The sequence below is a fragment of the Schistocerca nitens genome, chromosome 2 (genome assembly GCF_023898315.1).
Source record: "Schistocerca nitens isolate TAMUIC-IGC-003100 chromosome 2, iqSchNite1.1, whole genome shotgun sequence".
Taxonomy (NCBI): domain Eukaryota; kingdom Metazoa; phylum Arthropoda; class Insecta; order Orthoptera; family Acrididae; genus Schistocerca; species Schistocerca nitens.
In genome coordinates, this window is record NC_064615.1 from 762801828 (window position 1) to 762821859 (window position 20032).

A 20032-nucleotide genomic window follows, 5' to 3' on the forward strand; every position below is an offset into this window, starting at 1 on the left:
AGTACTTTTCATATTTTGGAAGATGAATGGTGATTTGTAGGTAGCTATAAAATACTTGAGCTATGATCCACGAAAACACCTATGTAATACCAACTATTAAATCATATTCTTGAAAGGAGAATACCTGACATCATGGCATTTTTCCTTTGTGCGAGAGCTGCAAGAAAGGGGTGGGGGGTGGGGAAGTGGCACTGAGTGCGGCCTCCTGATTCCTCTTCATTTGTTAGCTAGGTTATCTCACTTTGTATTACGATAATAAACATATTACGGGGAAGTTTTATTTTGGCCATTTTGTACAATCATTTCTGAAATAATTCTGTAAAGTTGTGATGGAATAGTCCATGAAGAATCATTTTTATTGAATACTGGTAGCAACATGTAATTAAAATGGGAAGTAAATGGCAGTTAACCCTGGGAAAAGTAAATATCTGAGGGTATGATGACTGTAATATTGCAGAAATGAAATGACCGTATGGAATTTATTGGCCAGGATATCCCCTTCAGGGTTTGGCCGCCGTATTGCTGAGCTAGAATAGCAATAAAACTGCAATGTTGTTTAAGTAATTGTTTATGTAAGTAACATGCTCCATTATAGTGTAAGAATACATGATTATATGTCTTCATCCAATAATAATTTAGTATGTTTCAAGTGTTTTGGTCAGGGATATGATCTAATAATATATCAATAATTATATGAGCTACGGTTGAGAAGTTGCTAGTCTTATTGCTTATGTCCTTGTTTCCTAAGGTGTGCATGAAGTCATAGCTAAAACTGCAGTTGGTGTCGTATTCACATATTCAGTTACAAAAATTGTAAAAAGCTAGTCTGAATTTGTGAAATAAGTTAGATTCATTTAATGGTCCTTTTTCCCTTTTTGAGTTATTTTGTTTTGCCATAATGGAAGACATAGAGAGTGTAATAAGTGAATTGGAAAATGGGGAAGCAGTAGGTACAGAGATGATAGCAGGAAAAACACTATGATGATTAAACCAAAGAGGACTAAAAAATACCGATGTTATGTGACAAAATATGTGACAGTGGTCAATGGCCATAGAACTTTCTAACAACAGTAATGCTTCCAGTTTCAAAGAAATAAGGAACTAAGAAATGGAGTGATCTCAAGACAGTGAACTTTATTTCACTTATAGCCAAAGTTAAGGATCTTTAATAAAGGACCGATAAAAGTAATGGAGGAGAATCCGGTTGAGGAGCACATTGTATTTATATGAAATACAGGCACAAGATATGCAACAGGACTGTTGCAGACTTTGGGAGAGAGATTCATTGAAAACGGAAGAGACCTATATATGTGTTTGAGAGTCCTGGAACAGGCATTTGATACTGTGCCTTGGCATAAACTTGTAACTATAAGGAGAGAAAAGTGTATGGACTGTAAAACCATTATATTTAAATCAATGAGAGGAGAAAAACCCAAATGGACAGAACTAGGAAAAGGAGTATGGTAAGGCGTCTGCCTATCTCCTACCCTTTCAGTCTAAACTTGCAAAATATGACTGCGCACTGCCTACTAGATGACATGGAGGTAAAAACTGAAGGAAGGAGAGTATGGTACTTGAGGTTTGTCAGACAACATGGTCCTTCTAGCAGCATGTGTAAAGGAATTACAGGATAGAGCAAATACCATGAAACTGCAAGAAGAGTTTTATGGAATGAAAATAGACACAAAGAACACAAAAGAAATGCTGCTAGGAGGAGACAAAAGGGTAGAGATGATGCCAAATGGAGAAGTATTAGAACACACGCACAGCTTTAAATATCTTGTAAGCAGTATACAACCCAAATGCAAGAGCAGTGCAGCAAATAAACCAGAATATCAATGGCAAAAGAGGATCTGTATAAGAAAAGGGGAATTTTCAGCAGCTTTGTGGATGAAGATTCGAGAAAAAGACTAATAACATGTTTTGTATGAAGTCTCCTCCTGTATGGAGCTGAAATGTGGACACTTTGTGGCAGAAAGATAGAGCAAGGCTGGAAGCTTTTGAGGTGTGGACATGGCAAAGGATGGACAAAATTAGTTTGATGATTAGAGTGAAAAATGAAGAGGTACTGAGACGAGCGTGAGAGGAAAGAAAATTAATTACTGCTTGATACAAAAAGAAGCAAAAAAAACTGCACTGGGAGTATATTAAGGAAGATGGAGGGGCTGATAAAAGATGTCTTGCAGGGGTATGTGGAAAGAAAGAAAAGGCGATGGAGGAAAAGATTTCAGGTGTGCATGATGTGATGGAAGGCAGTACATACTGCAGCATTAAGAAAGAAGCAATGGTTCAGAGGAAATGGACACACAAAGGATGATGATGATTTTAGAGAGTGTTGTCCCTTTTGTTAAATTACTGCAAAGTAATCAATGGTGGTCAATGGTTTGCCTTTAAAATCACCACTACAAACAGTGCTATGCAAACGTACAATGGTATACAACAGAGAATAACAACTGTTACTTCATTTTTACTGTTCTACAAATCCCTAAGTGCATTCTTATTAGATCGCTGCTTCTATTCAGTGGCAGAATTTTTGGAACACGTGAAGCACAATAGACTCGAACCATGAATATTTATGTCGCGAGTTATTTAGTTATGTTAATAAAGATGTTTTCCTCATTATATTCCCATTACAATATGGGTGTGTGGTATACACAACTGAACGAATTGTTCTGAATTTTTGTGCTTTGAATGTCTTTTTTTTGCGGTAGAAATAAACCTGGGGAACATTCTTGTTCTGTTTAAACATAAAAGTAAAGATGAAAGGTAAAAAAGAAGTGCTAGAACATATATAATTTTAATATAAAGTTACCGTTATTTATATTAGATTTGCAAGGTTAAAAGCGGTTCTTAATAAGATTTCAAACGCTTTTAAGTGAATAATTCCAGCGTTTCTCACAGTGCCACAAAAAATTGTAGTCACATACTTCTGCGACGACAAATCCGAGAAAAAAAAAAAATGTAATGCTCGGTTTGCACACAGGCGTAAAAATATGAAGCTCTGCTCAAAGCCACTTTGTTGGCCACCAGCATCCCAAAATTTAAGCGCAGCATGGGTTTGAACTTTTGTAACAATCGTAAAACGATAATCAATTTAGTATACACATACAAATAGTACATATTATTATGAAATGTTAGGTTGCATTTCGTTTTAGTTATTCCTATTGAAATGTTCCTTTTTAGTACATTTTAATTGATTACCTTCTCGGTGTTGAGAGTTCGTTTTGTTTTACGATTTCGGGTATTGTTCGTTGCGTCTGTTTTTAAAACGGTTTCAGGCTTTTTGTTAATTTTTCGAATTCGGTTCGTTGACTTCTATCCTCGCAGATTACGAGGTTTTATTTAACGATTAGAGTCAACAAATGAATAATTGTATGTTGTAGCATACAAATTTTTATAGTATACAGATGTATGAGAATAGGATGCTGTACCTACTGTTGCCAGTTTGCAGTGGAATTTAGTATGTTTTGATCTTTCAAGGACTTCACTCTGTGGTTATAATATGGGTTACAATTTTAACGTGGAGACAATGATGCATAGTAAGACCTAAATAAAGGGAATATGGGGAAACAGATACTGAGGGGTAGTTTAAATCAGTCACTTCATGTTTAGAGTGGGTACTGGGTAGGCATGAGATTGAAGAGGAGAATTTAGTTTTTTTTTTGTATGGGTGTGGTTTAGTATAGTAACATTTTTAACACAGGTTTAATTTAAGCACGTGGAAATTAATAAAACACTATACTTTTCGGTGAAAATATGACACTTCTTTGGCAGTGAGGGAATATTACTTTTTCCTTTTGGTTTCTCCTTGCTTTGCTATTCGCTATTCATTGGCGCCTGCGGCGACGTTCGATGGCACCATCACAAAAACAAATCTCACACTACACTGAATCATTGCATTGTAGGCGTTTCGTAGGAGAGGGTGCTGTGCAAGCGGGCGCAGATGTGGGCGGGCGTGGCGTGGCGGCGGCGTCGGCCGTGGGCTGCGACCTTCCTCAGCCAGGCTCCCGCCTTATCTCATAATTTTTGTCAAAACATTTAGTGGTAAAACCTTCCAAAAACTCTTTGGAACTACAGGAACACAATAGAATTACGATTTAGTTTTACGTGACGAAGGAATGGTATGAAAAACTCTCCACTCTCGAAGTATGTATGGCCGAGTTGTACTAAGCATATAAGCCACCGCGTAACGGCTGTCAGTCAGGGAGGTACGAAGCTTGACATGCATGTCTATTAAAAGGAATCTGCCAGGAACGGCTAAATAGTCGATGAAAATCGATTGGTAAACTCATCACCATGCGGCGGCGACGATTACCTCCCTTTAGCCTTTGACTATCCGTTAAACTCGCGTTGTGTATCTGTCTACATACTAACTTATTATCACCAGGCAGGTTCATTTTGTTTGTTTTATCATAATGAATACCTCCTCAGTCGCCTTTAGTACATTACCCTCTACTTTTAGTGCTAAACAGAAACAAGAGCACAATGGGTAGATAGCTTGACAGCATATGTTCAATTTTTACTTTTTCCCAAGAACGTCACGACTCTCGGGCAAGAGCTCCAGATAAAAATTTCTTTATTATACAACCGATCTCAGCCCACAGACCATTAACAGATATGATAAAACATTAACTGCAGCTTACATGACATGAACAGGTGAGAAATTGTGGATTTTAGTGTATAAAATTTGGCGCCATTGACTTATGTATCGCCTTGTAAGCTGTTGCAAGTATTTTATCATGTCTGTTGATGGTCCATGGGCGGAACTGAGTGCAGAGAGTATAGAAATTTTTATCAGCAGCTCTTGGTGGTATATTGTATTTCAAATATTTAAGAGATTGCTATTGGAATTAATGTTTCCACAAAGATAAAAGAAATTCAAAAAGAAAACCACTGTATATGAAGGGCAATATGTATCAAGTTGCAATGTTATCATCGTACACCCCAAGTTTTAATTTCTGCACCCAAACTTTAACTCCCTTTCCAAATTTCCTGTATGTTTTTTTTCCGCTGCTTGCTCTGTCAAGAGACTAAACAACATCAGGTATAGGCCGCAACCCTCTCTCAGTCCCTTCTCAGATACTGCTTCTATTTAATGACAGTGGTCAATGGCCAGAGAACTTTCTAACAACAGTAATGCTTCCAGTTTCAAAGAAATAAGGAACTAAGCAATGGAGTGATCACAAGACAGTTGACTTTATTTTACTTATAACGAAAGTTAAGAATCTTTAATAAAGGACCGATAAAAGTAATGGAGGAGAATCTGGTTGAAGAGCACATTGTATTTATATGAAATACAGGCACAAGATATGCAACAAACATCAAAGTTTTAATTTCTGCACCCAAACTTTAACTCTCTTTCCAAATTTCCCTTATGTTTTTTTTCACAGCTTGCTCAGACAAGAGGCTAAACATCAGGTATAGGCCACACCCCTCTCAGTCCCTTCTCAGATACTGCTTGTACTTCAGTCCCTTCTCAGATACTGCTTCTCATTAATGTCCTTCAACTCTTGGACAATATCTCTTGCTCATTGTATTTTATCCTCAATACCTCCAGAATTTTAAAAAGTATATCCAGTCAATGTTTAGAACTACAAATACTATAAACATAGGACTTGCCTTTCTTCAGTCTATTTCCTAAGATGAGTTGTATGCTCACTATAGCCTCAATCAAGTGCCTCTATATTTCTCCAGTACTGAAACTGATATCCTCCAATGTAGGCTTATATATGCTGCAACAGAAAAGAATCTTCTCAAAGGCCATACAGCCTGGAACTGGTACACTGATCAGGCAAAATACCACAACCACTGACGCAATCATCCCATCAATACATCACGTTGAAGCTAAATGTTAGGTAAAACATTGTGTTATGCTGTGTGAAGAAGTCCGTAACTGGCTGGTGCACAGCCTCGTCACACAGAAATTGTCAACTGAAGGTGTGATGATTGCATGGGGTGAGATCATAGGGTGGGTGCTCCAGTGTCTCGCACTCGAGTTGGGATATTGGATGATGCTGGCTTCCCACGTCGACTGGTATCTTGTGTAGTACTGTGACCAACACAGTGGTTGGCGCAACAGTGCTTTTTGACAGTCATGTGGCCACATAAACGTCCTTCATTCCTCGATGGATGTATACCAGCCTTTTCCTTCAGCAGTCAAGAAAAGCATAGCAGCATGTTGATTCTACTTGGATGCATTTTGTAATAACATTCCCATAGTTGACATTTCTACATTAATCGGGCACACATTAGAAAAAAAGAAACATGAGTGCTCTACTCTTTCCTTGCCTCTGTGTCACACATAATTTGCAGCAGTGCTGTCAAATGGGTACTTTTTGGTTACTCCTTATACGTGTTTTTCTGAAAATAGTTTGTCAGTAGTTTGCAACCATGATTTGTTTGAAATGGCTCTGAGCAGTATGGGACTTAACTTCTGAGGTCACCAACCCCCTAGAACTTGGAACTACTTAAACCTAACTAACCTAAGGACTTCACACACATCCATGCCCGAGGCAGGATTCGAACCTGCGACTGTAGCAGTCGCACGGTTCCAGACTGTAGCGTCTAGAACCGCTCGGCCACCACGGCCGGCGCAACCATGATTTATTAAGCCAATTAATCAGTCATATTCACACATGTCAGCACCTGAATACTTTGGAATTAGAATTATTACTTTCTTCCTGAGGATACTTTTCCTGTCTCATACATCTTGCATACTAATTTGTCATGGATAACCCTCATAAGAATCTCTATAATTCCAAGTCAATATGATCTATGCTATGTGTCTTATTTTAACTTATGTCTTACAGTGCTCTGTTAAATATGTTGCACAATATGATATCTCCCATCTCATCTACAACAACATCCTCCTCTCTGTCTATAATATTGGTTTCAAGTCAAGTACCCCTGTACAATCCTCCTGTATATACCTTCCATCTTTCAACATTACCTACTTTGCTTTGCAATGGCTTGCCTCCGAGCAAGAGTGCCCATACCATAATTTGTAGATATGAAGTATTTTTCATATTTTGGAAGATGAATGGTGATTTGTAAGTAGCTATAAAATACTTTGAGCTATGATCCAGGAAAACACCTATATAATACCAACTATTGAACCATATTCTTGAAAGGAAAATACCTGACTTCATGGCATTTTTCCTTTGCACGAGAGCTGCAAGAAAGGGTTGGGGGAAGTGGCAATGAGTGCGGTCTTCACTTGCCTCTGTGCAGTGGCACCCAGCATCTGAGCTGTTTAATATTCTTACTGGTGATGTTTCTCCTTTCTTCAACTGTTTGGTGTTCCTATAGGTATCATCTTCTTTCCACAGTCATGCACACATTTACAGCATTGCAGTCTCCTACTGACATTTCTGCTTTGCTTTTTGCACTTTCTGTCAATTTTTTAGAGAACTGTATTCGCTTTTTCTTTCTGTAATCGTGCGTGCTTTTACAGCTCTGCATTCTATTATAGATATTGCTGCTTAAGGTTTTCGCACATTCTGTCATTGTCATTTTTTTAGACAAAATGTTTTGCTTTTGCTTTCGCCTCCTTTACATGCTGTATTTTTATATCTGTTGCTTTATTTCTCCAGTATTCATTTGTATATCTATGACTGAATACTGTTAATAGTAGAGTTTGGTGCACAATGTATGGTTTCAGATTCATAAGCACATTACAACACTGTTAATGCTGCTTGATATGTTTGAAATCTGTTTAACAGAATTGCGGATCAAACTGCTGTTTAACAGAATTGCGGATCAAACTGACAGATGATGAGTGACTGTGTCGAGACTTTCAGTAGTATCAGTCAACAGAATTGCATTGATGTCACTGATGGCCATTCCATCATCTCTGTGGCACTGGCTATCCAGCCAGTGCCAATGAATGACAAATACTTGGTAATAAATGTATAGAACATTCCTCTTGATTTGTTAGCTAGGTTATCTCACTTTGTATTAGGATGATAAACATTTTACGAGGAAGTTTTATTTTGGCCATCCTGTACAATCTTTTCTGAAATAATTCTGTAAAGTTGTGGTAGACCATACCATGAAGAAACGTTTTCACTGAACACTGGTAGACAACACGTAATTAAAATTACAAGTGAATGGCAGTTAACCCTGGGAGGAATGAATATCTGAGGTAATGATGACTGTTATATTGTAGAAATGAAATGATCGTATGGCACTGATTGGTCAGGATATCCCCTTCGGGATTTGGCCGCCGTATTGGAGAACTAGTATAGCAATAAAACTGCAATGTTGTTTAAGTAATTGCTTATTTAATTAACATGCTCCATTATAGTGTAAGATTACATGATTATATGACATCATCCAATAATAATTTAGTATGTTTCAGGATTTAATGTAAAAGTACTAGAGAGGAAAGTTGCTACTCACCATATAGCAGAGATGCTGAGCTGCGAAAGGCACAATAAAAAGATTCACACAATCATAGCTTTCGGCCATTAAGGCCTTTGTCAGCAGTAGACACACAGACGCACTATCACGCAAGTGCAACTTGCACACACATCTGCTGTCTCAGAGAGCTGAAACTACACTGCGAGCAGCAGCACCCGTGCATGATGGGAGTGGCGACTGGATGGGGGTAAGGAGGAGGCTGGGACGGGGAGGGGGAGGGATAGTGTGGTGGGAGTGGCAGACAGTGAAGTGTTGCAGTTTAGATGGAGAGTAGGAGAGAAGGTGTCGAACGGGGAGAGGGTAAGTTGCAGAAAGGAGAGAAATCAAAATAAAAAGAAAAGAAATTAAAAGACTGGGTGTGGCGGTGAAATGATGGCTGTGTAGTGCTGGAATGGGAACAGGGAGAGGGCAGGATGTGTGAGGACAGTGACTAATGAAGATTAGGGCAGGAGGCTTACGGGGACGTTGGATGTATTTCAGGGAAAGTTCCCACCTGCGCAATCCAGAAAAGCTGGTGTTGGTGGGAAGGATCCATATGGCACAGGCTGTGAGGCAGTCATTGAGATGAGGGGCATCATGTTTGGCAGCATGTTCAGCTACGGGGTAGTCCACTTGTTTTTTGGCCACAGTTTGTCGGTGGCCATTCATGTGGACAGACAGCTTGTTGGTTGTCACGCCTAGATAGAATGCAGCACAATGGTTGCAGCTTAGCCTGTAGATCACATGACTGGTTTCACAGGTAGCCCTGCCTTTGATGTGATAGGTAATGTTAGTGACTGGACTGGAGTAGGTGGTGGTAGGAGGATGTATGGGACAGGTCTTGCATCTAGGTCTATTACAGGGGTATGAGCCATGAGGTAAGGGATTGGGAGCAGGGGTTGTGTAAGGATGGCCGAGTATATTGTGTAGGTTCGGTGGACAGCGGAATACCATGGTAAGAGGGGTGGGTAGGATAGTGGGTAGGACATTTCTCATTTCAGGGCACGACGAGAGGTAAGCGAAACCCTGGCGGAGAATGTAATTCAGATGCTCCAGTCCCGGAGGGTCTGAGTTATGAGGGGAATGCTGCTCTGTGGCCGGATTGTGGGAGTTTGGGAGGTGGTGGGAGACTGGAAAGATAAGGCACGGGAAATTCGTTTTTGTACAGGAATGGCAGGATAATTTCGGTCAGTGAAGGCTTCAGTGAGACTCTCAGTATATTTAGAGAGGCCCTACTCGTCACTGCAGATGTGACGACCATGGGTGGCTAGGCTGTACAGAAGGGACTTCTTGGGAAGAAACGGGTGGCAGCTGTCAAAGTGGAGGTATTGCTGATGGTTAATAGGTTTGATATAGACAGAGGTACTGATGTACCGATCTCTGAGGTGGAGGTCAACATCTAGGAAGGTGGCTTGTTGGGTTGAGTAGGACCAGGTGAAGCAAATGGGGGTGAAGTTGTTGAGGTTCTGGAGGAATGTGAAAAAGTTGTCTCACCTTCAATCCAGATAGCAAAGATGTCATCAGTGATTCTGAACCAGGTGAGGAGTTTAGGATTATGGGTTTTTTGGAAGGTTTCCTCTAGATGGCCCATGAATAGGTTAGCATAGGATGGTGCCATGAGGGTGCCCATAGCTGTACCGTGGATTTGTTTGTAGGTTTTCTTTCGTATTGTTAGTATGTTTCAAGTGTTTTAGTCAGGGATATGATCTAATAATGTATCGATGGTTGTATGAGCTATGGATGAGAAGTTGTTAGCCTTATTGCTTATGTCCTTGTTTCCCAAGGCATGCATGAAGTTATAGCTAAAACTGCAGTTGGTGTCATATTCACACATTCAGTTACAAAAATTATAAAAAGGTACTCTGAATTTATGAAATAAGTTAGATTCATTTATTGGTCATCTTCCCCTTTCTTGAGTTATTTGTTTCACCATAATGAAAGACATAGAGCGTGTAATAACTGAATTGGAAAATGGGGAAGCAGTAGGTACAGAGATGATAGCAGGAAAAACACTATAATGTTTAAGCCATAGAGGACTAAAAAATACCGATGTTATGTGACAAAATATATGACAGTGGTCAATGGCCATAGAACTTTCTAACAACAGTAATGCTTCCAGTTTCAAAGAAATAAGGAACTAAGCAATGGAGTGATCACAAGACAGTTGACTTTATTTTACTTATAACGAAAGTTAAGAATCTTTAATAAAGGACCGATAAAAGTAATGGAGGAGAATCTGGTTGAAGAGCGCATTGTTTTTATATGAAATACAGGCACAAGATATGCAACAAACATCAAAGTTTTAATTTCTGCACCCAAACTTTAACTCGCTTTCCAAATTTCCCTTATGTTTTTTTTTTCACAGCTTGCTCAGACAAGAGGCTAAACATCAGGTATAGGCCACACCCCTCTCAGTCCCTTCTCAGATACTGCTTGTACTTCAGTCCCTTCTCAGATACTGCTTCTCATTAATGTCCTTCAACTGTTGGACGATATCTCTTGCTCATTGTATTTTATCCTCAATACCTCCAGAATTTTAAAAAGTATATCCAGTCAATAATGTTTAGAGGTACAAAACCTATAAACATAGGTCTTGCCTTTCTTCAGTATATTTTCTAAGATGAGTTGTAAGCTCACTATAGCCTCAATCAAGTGCCTCTATATTTCTCCAGTACTCAAACTGATATTCTTCTATGTCTTCTTATATATGCAGCAATAGAAAAGAATCTTCTCAAAGGCCAAACAGCCCGGAAATGGTACGCTGATCAGGCAAAATCACCACACCCACTGATGCAATCATCAAATCGACACATCAGGGTGAAAATAAATTTTAGGTAAAACATTGTGTTATGCTATGTGAAGAAGTCCTCAAATGGCTGGAGCACAGCCTCGTCACACAGAAATTGTCAACTAAAGGTGTGATGATTGCATGCGGTGAGATCATAGGGTGGGTGCTCCAGTGTCTCGCACTTGAGTTAGGATATTGGATGATGCTGGCTTGCCAGGTCGACTGGTGTCTTGTGTCGTACTGTGACCGACACAATAGTTGGCGCATCTATCTGCAACAGTGGTTTATGCCCGACATGTGGCCACATAAATATTCTTCATTCTCTGATGGATGGCTACCAGTCTTTTCCTTCAGCAGTCAAGATAAGCATAGCAGCATGTTGTTCCTACATGGATGCATTTTGTAATTACATTCCTTTAGTTCACATTTCTACTTTATCACACTCGCATTAGAAAAACATGAGTGCTGCACTCTTCCCTTGCCTGTGTGTCACACATTATCTGCAGCAATGCCCTCAAATGGGTACTTTTTGATTACCCCTTATATGTGTTTTTTCTGTAAATATTTGTCAGTAGTTTGCAACTATGATTTATTAAGCCAATTAATCAGTCATATTCACACATGTTAGCACCTGAATACTTTGGAATTAGAATTATTACTTTCTTCCTGAGGATACTTTTCCTGTCTCATACATCTTGAATACTAATTTTGTCATGGATAACCTTCATAAGAATCTCTATAATTCTAAAGGAATATCATCTACGCTATGTGTCTTATTTTAACATTTGTCTTACATTGCTCTGTTAAATATGTTGCACAATATCATGTCTCCCATCTCATGTTCAACTACTTCCTCCTCTCTATCTATAATATTGGTTTCAAGTCCAGTTCCCCTGTACAATCCTCCTTTATATACCTTTCATCTTTCAACATTACCTACTTTGCTTCGTAATGGCTTGCCTCCGAGCAAGAGTGCTCATACCATAATTTGTAGATATGTAGTATTTTGGAAGATGAATGGTGATTTGTAAGTAGGTATAAATTACTTTGAGTTATAATCCAGGAAAACACCTATGTAATACCAACTATTAAATCATATTCTTGAAAGAAAAATACCTGACTTCATGGCATTTTTCCTCCTGCGAGAAAGAGGGGGGGGGGGGGGGAGTGGCGCGGAGTGCAGCCTCCACTTGCCTCTGTGCAGGGGCACCCTGCATCTGAGCTGTTTAGTATTCTTACAGGTGACGTCTCTCCTTTCTTCAACTATTTGTTTGGTGCTCCCATAGGTATCATCTTCTTTCTATAGTCATGCACCCTTTTATAAAATTGCATTGTCCTACTGACATTTATGGTTTACTTTTTGCACTTTCTGTCAATTTTTTAGAGAACTGTATTCGCTTTTTCTTTCTGTAATTGTGCATGCTTTTACAGGTCTGCATTCTCCTATAGACATTGCTGCTTAAGGTTTTTGCACATTCTGTCATTGTAATTTTTGTAGACAAAATGTTTTGCTTTTGCTTTCGCCTCCTTTACATGCTGTATTTTTATATTCGTTGCTTTATTTCTCCAGTATTCATTTGTATATCAATGACAACATAATTTTGATAGCGGAGTTTGGTGCACAATGTATGGATTCAGAATCATAAGTACATTACAACACTGTTAATGCTGCTTGATATGTCTGAAATCTGTTTAACAGAATTGCAGATCACTGGTAGACAACATGTAATTAAAATTATAAGTGATTAGCAGTTAACCCTGGGAGAAATGAATATCTCAGGTATTGATGACTGTTATATTGCAGAAATGAAATATGTTGTTTAAGTAATTGTTTATTTAATTAACATGCTCCATTATACTGTATGATTACATGATTATATGACATCATCCAATAATAATTTAGTGTATTTCAGGATGGAATGTAACAATACTATAGAGGAAAGTTGCTACTCACTATATAGCAGAGCTGCTGAGCTGCAATAGGCACAATAAAAAGATTCACACAATCTTAGCTTTCAGTCATTAAGGCCTTTGTCAGCAGTAGACACACAAACACACACACACACACACACACACACACACACGCAAGCACAACTTGCACACACATCTGCAGCACCTCTGCATGATGGCAGTGGCGACTGGGTGGGCGTAAGGAGGAGGCCGGGGCAGGGAGGGGGAGTTACAAAAATTGTAAAAAGGTACTCTGAATTTATGAAATAAGTGCTTCATTTATTGACCATCTTTCCCCTTTCTTGAGTTATTTGTTTCACAATAATGGAAAACATAGAGAGTGTAATAACTGAATTGGAAAATGAGGAAGCAGTAGGTATAGAGATGATAGCAGGAAAAACATTATAATGTTTAAACCAAAGAGGACTAAAAAATACTGATGTTATGTGACAAAATATGACAGTGGTCAATGGCCAGAGAACTTTCTAACAACAGTAATGTTTCCAGTTTCAAAGAAATAAGGAACTAAGAAATGGAGTGATCACAAGACAGTCAACTTTATTTCACTTATAGCCAAAGTGAAGAATCTTTAATAAAGGACCAATAAAAGTAATGGAGGAGAATCTGGTTGAAGAGCGCATCGTATTTATATGAAATACAGGTACAAGATATGCAACAGTACTCTTGCAGACTTTGGTAGAGAGATTCATTGAAAACAGAAGAGACCTATATATGTGTTTCAGAGTCCTGAAACAGGCATTTGATACTGTGCCTTGGCATAAACTTGTAACTATAAGGAGAGAAAAGTGTACGGACTGTAAAACGTTTATATTAAAATAAAAAAAGTCAGTGACAGTGAGAGGAGAAAAACCCAATTGGACAGAACTAGGAAAAGGACTAAGGAAAGGCTTCTGTCTATCTCCTACCCTTCTCAGTCTAGACTTAGAAATTATCACTGCCCACTGCCTACTGGATGACATGGGAGTAAAATCTGAAGGAAGGAGAGTGTGGTATTTGATGTTTGTCAGACAACATGGTCCTTCTAGCAACATGTGTAAAGGAATTACAGGATACAGCAAATACCATTAAACCACAAGAAGAGGTTTATGGGCTTGAAAATAAACACAAAGAGAACAAAAAAATGCTGCTAGGAGGAGACAAAAGGGTAGAGATGATGCCAAATGGAGAAGTATTAGAACACACGCACAGCTTTAAATATCTTGGAAGCAGGATAGAAACCAAATGCAAAAGCAGCACAGCAATTAACCCAGACTATCAATGGGGAAAGAGGCACTTTATAAGAAAAGGGGAATTTTCAGCAGCTTTGTGGATAAAGATTCGAGAAAAAGACTAATAACATGTTTTGTATGAAGTCTCCTCCTGTATGGTGCAAAAATGTGGACACATTGTGGCCAAAAGATAGAGCAAGGGCGGAAGCTTTTGAGGAGTGGACATGGCAAAGGATGGAAAGAATAAGTTTGATGATTACAATGAAAAATGAAGAGGTACTGAGACGAGCATAAGAGGAAAGACAATTAATTGTTTTTGTTGTGCTCCTGAGACTGGTTTGATGCAGCTCTCCATGCTACTCTATCCTGTGCAAGCTTCTTCATATCCCAGTACCTACTGCAGCCTACATCCTTCTGAATCTGCTTAGTGTATTCATCTCTTGGTCTCCCTCTACGATTTTTACCCTCTACGCTGGCCTCCAATACTAAATTGGTGATCCCTCGATGTCTCAGAACATGTCCTACAAACCGATCCCTTCTTCTAGTCAAGTTGTGCCACAAGCTCCTCTTCTCCCCAATTCTATTCAATACCTCCTCATTAGTTATGTGATCTACCCATCTAATCTTCAGCATTCTTCTGTAGCACCACATTTCGAAAGCCTCTATTCTCTTCTTGTCTAAACTATTTATCGTCCACGTTTCACTTCCATGCATGGCTACACTCCATACAAATACTTTCAGAAACGACTTCCTGACATTTAAATCTATACTCGATGTTAACAAATTTTTCTTCTTCAGAAAAGCTTTCCTTGCCATTGCCAGTATACATTTTATATCCTCTCTACTTCGACAATCATCAGTTATTTTCCTCCTCAAATAGCAAAACTCCTTTACTACTTTAAGTGTGTCATTGCCTAATCCAATTCCCTCAGCATCTCCTGACTTAATTTGACTACATTATATTAACCTTGTTTGGTTTTTGTTGATGTTCATCTTATACCCTCCTTTCAAGACACTGTCCATTCCGTTCAACTGCTCTTCCAAGTCCCTTGCTGCCTCTGACAGAATTACAATGTCATCAGCGAACCTCAAAGTTTTTATTTCTTCTCCATGGATTTTAATACCTACTCAGAACTTTTCTGTTTCCTTTATTGCTTGCTCAATATACAGATTGAATAGCATTGGGGATAGGCTACAACTCTATCTCACTCCCTTCCCAACCACTGCTTCCCTTTCATGCCCCTCGACTCTTATAACTGCCATCTGGTTTCTGTACAAATTGTAAATAGCCTTTCGCTCCCTGTATTTTACCCCTGACACCTTCAGAATTTGAAAGAGAGTATTCCAGTTAACGTTGTCAAAAGCTTTCTCTAAGTCTACAAATTCTAGAAATGTAGGTTTGCCTTTCCTTAATCTTTCTTCTAAGATAAGTTGTAGAGTCAGTATTGCCTCATGTGTTTCAACATTTCTACGGAATCCAAACTGATCTTCCCCGAGGTCCGCTTCTACCAGTTTTTCCATTCGTCTGTAAAGAATTCGCGTTAGTATTTTGCAGCTGTGACTTATTAAACTGAAAGTTCGGTAATTTTCACATCTGTCAACACCTGCTTTCTTTGGTATAGGAATTATTATATTCTCTGTGGGTATTTCGCCTGTCTCATACATCTTGCTCACCAGATGGTAGAGTTTTGTCATGACTGGCTCTCCCAAGGCCATCAGTAGTTCTAATGGAATGTTGTCTACTCCCGGGGCCTTGTTTCGACTCGGGTCTTTCAGTGCTCTGTCAAACTCTTCACGCAGTATCTTATTTCCCATTTCATCTTCATCTACATCCTCTTCCATTTCCATAATATTGTCCTCAAGTACATCGCCCTTGTATAGACCCTCTATATACTCCTTCCACCTTTCTGCTTTCCTGTCTTTGCTTAGAACTGGTTTTCCATCTGAGCTCGTGATATTCATGCAAGGGGTTCTCTTTTCTCCAAAGGTCTCTCTAATTTTCCTGTAGGCAGTATTTATCTTACCCCTAGTGAGATAAGCCTCTATATCCTTACATTTGTCCTCTAGTCATCCCTGCTTAGCCATTTTGCACTTCTTGTCAACATCATTTTTGAGACGTTTGTATTCCTTTTTGCCTGCTTCATTTACTGCATTTTTATATTTTCTCCTTTCATCAATTGAATTGAATATTTCTTCTGTTACCCAAGGGTTTCTACTAGCCCTCGCCTTTTTACCTATTTGATCCTCTGCTGCCTTCAATATTTCATCCCTCAAAGCTACCCATTCTTCTTCTACTGTATTTCTTTCCCCCATTCCTGTCATTTCTTCCCTTATGCTCTCCCTGAAACACTGTACAACCTTTGGTTCTTTCAGTTTATCCAGGTCTCATTTCCTTAAATTCCCACCTTTTTGCAGTTTCTTCAGTTTTAATCTACAGTTCATAACCAATAGATTGTGGTCAGAATCCACATCTGCCCCTGGAAATGTCTTACAATTTACGACCTGGTTCCTAAATCTCTGTCTTACCATTATATAATGTATCTGATACATTTTAGTATCTCCAGGATTCTTCCAGGTATACAACCTTCTTTTATGATTCTTGAACCAAGTGTTAGCTATGATTAAGTTATGCTCTGCGCAAAATTCTACCAGGCGGCTTCCTCTTTCATTTCTTAGCCCCAATTCATATTCACCTACAATGTTTCCTTTTCTCCCCTTTCCTACTCTCGAATTCCAGTCACATATGACTATTAAATTATCATCTCCCTTCACTACCTGAATAATTTCTTTTATCTCATCATACATTTCATCAATTTCTTCATCATCTGCAGAGCTAGTTGGCATATAAACTTGTACTACTGTAGTAGGCATGGGCTTCGTGTCTATTATGGCCACAATAATGCGTTCACTGTGCTGTTTGTAGTAGCTTACCTGCACTCCTATCTTTTTATTCATTATTAAACCTACTCCTGCATTACCCCTATTTGATTTTGTATTTATAACCCTGTATTCACCTGACCAAAAGTCTTGTTCCTCCTGCCACCGAACGACACTAATCCCCACTATATCTAACTTTAAACTATCCATTTCCCTTTTTAAATTTTCTAACCTACCTGCCCGATTAAAGGATCTGACATTCCACGCTCCGATCCGTAGAACGCCAGCTTTCTTTCTCCTAATAACAACGTCCTCTTGAGTAGTCCCTGCTCGGAGACCGGAATGGGGGACTATCTTACCTCCGGAATATTTTACCCAAGAGGACGCCATCATCATTTAATCATACAGTAAAGCTGCATGCCCTCGGGAAAAATTACGGCTGTAGTTTCCCCTTGCTTTCAGCTGTTCGCAGTACCAGAACAGCAAGGCCATTTTGGTTAGTGTTACAAGGCCAGATCAGTCAATCATCCAGACTGTTGCCCCTGCAACTACTGAAAAGGCAGCTGCCCTTCTTCAGGAACCACATGTTTTTCTGGCCTCTCAACAGCTACCCCTCTGTTGTGATTGCACCTACGGTACGGCTATCTGTATCGTTGAGGCACTCAAGCCTCCCCACCAACGGCAAGGTCCATGGTTCAGGGGGGGGGGGGGAGGACAATTAATTAGTGCTTGATATAAAAGGAAGCAAGCGAAACTGCTCTGGGCATACATAAAGAAAGATGGTGGGGGGGGGGGGATGATAAAAGATGCCTTAGAGGTGTATGGGGAAGGGAAGAAAAGTACATACTGCAGCGTTAAGAAAGAAGCAATGGTTCAGAGGAAATGGACACACAAAGGAGGATGATGATGATGATGATTTTAGAGAGTGTTGTCCCTTTTGTTAAATTACTGCAAAGTAATCAATGGTGGTCAATGGTTTGCCTTTAAAATCACCACTACAATCAGTGCTATGCAAACGTACAATGGTATACAACACAGAATAACAACTGTTTACTTCATTTTTACTGTTCTACAAATCCCTAAGTGCATTCTTATTAGATCGCTGCTTCTATTCAGTGGCAGAATTTTTGGAACACGTGAAGCACAATAGACTTGAACCATGAATATTTATGTCGCAAGTTACTTAGTTACGTTAATAAAGATGTTTTCCTCGTTATATTCCCATTAAAATATGGATGTGTGGTATACACAGCTGAACACATTGCACCGATTTTTTATGGTTTGAATGCCTTTTTTATGGTAGAAATCATCCTGGGGTACATACTGGTTCTGTTTAAGCATAAAAGTAAAAATGCAAGGAAAAAAAGTGCTAGAACAGAAATGATTTTAATTTACAATTACTGTTATTTATATAAAATTTGCAAGGTTAAAATCGGTTCTTAATAAGACTTCAAACGCTTTTCTGTGAATAATTCCAATGTCACCAAAAAATTGTGGTCATACACTTCTGCGACGACAAATCCGAGATAAAATGTAACGCTCGGTTTGCACACAGTCGTAAAAATACGAAGCTCTGCTCAAAGCCACGTTTTTGTCCTGCGACATCGCAAAATTTAAGCGCAGCATGGGAGTGAATTTTTTTAACAATCGAAAAACGTTAATCAATTTAGTATACACATACAAATAGCACATATTACTATAAAATGTTACGCTACATTACGTTTCAATTTTTCCTATTGACATTTTCCTTTTTAGTACATTGTCATTGAATACCTTCTAGTGTTGAGAGTTCGTTTTGTTTTAGGATTTAGGATATTGTTCGTTGCGTCTGTTTCTAGAACGCTTTCAGTCTATTTGTGAATTTTTCGAATTCGATTTGTTGACTTCTTTCCTCACAGCGTACGGATTTCTATTTACGGTAACGATTAATGTCAACAAATGAATAATTTTATGTTTGAGCATACAAACTTTCATAGGATACAAATGTATGAGAGTAGAAAGCCGTTCTGCACTGTTGCTAGTTTGCAGCTGAATTCAGTATATTTTAATCTTTCAAGGACTTCACTGCTTCATAGCTTGGAGGCCCTTATTTTATGTGGAGAAAGTGACACCGACATTTATCATCGGGGCAATGTAAATAAAAACACTCTATGATTATTATATGGGTTACAATTTTAACGTGGAGACAATGATGCATAGTAAGACCTAAATAAAGGGAATATGGGGCAACAGATACTGAGGCGTAGTTAAAATAAATTAGTTTATGTTTAGAGTGGGTAGGCATGAGATTGCAGAGTAGAATTTAGTTTTATTTGTATGGTTGCATTTTAGTATAGTAACATTTTAAACACAGGCTTAATTTAAGCACGTGGAAATTATTAAAACACTACACTCTACGGTGAAAATGACACTCCTTTGGCAGTGAGGAAACATTAATTTTTGCTTTTGGTTTCTCCTTGCTTTGATATTCGCTAATCATTGGCGCCTGCGGCGACGTTCGATGGCACCATCACAAAAACAAATCTCACACTACACTGAATCATTGCATTGTAGGCGTTTCGTAGGAGAGGGTGCTGTGCAGGCGGGCGCAGATGTAGGCTGGCGTGGCGTCGGCTATGGGCTGCGACTTTCCTCAGCCAGGCCTCCGCCTTGTCGCATAATTTTTGTCAAAACATTTAGTTGTAAAACCTTCTAAAACTCTTTGGAACTACAGGAACACAATAGAACTACGATTTAGTTTTACGTGACGAAGGAATGGTATGAAAAACTCTCCACTCTCGAAGTATCT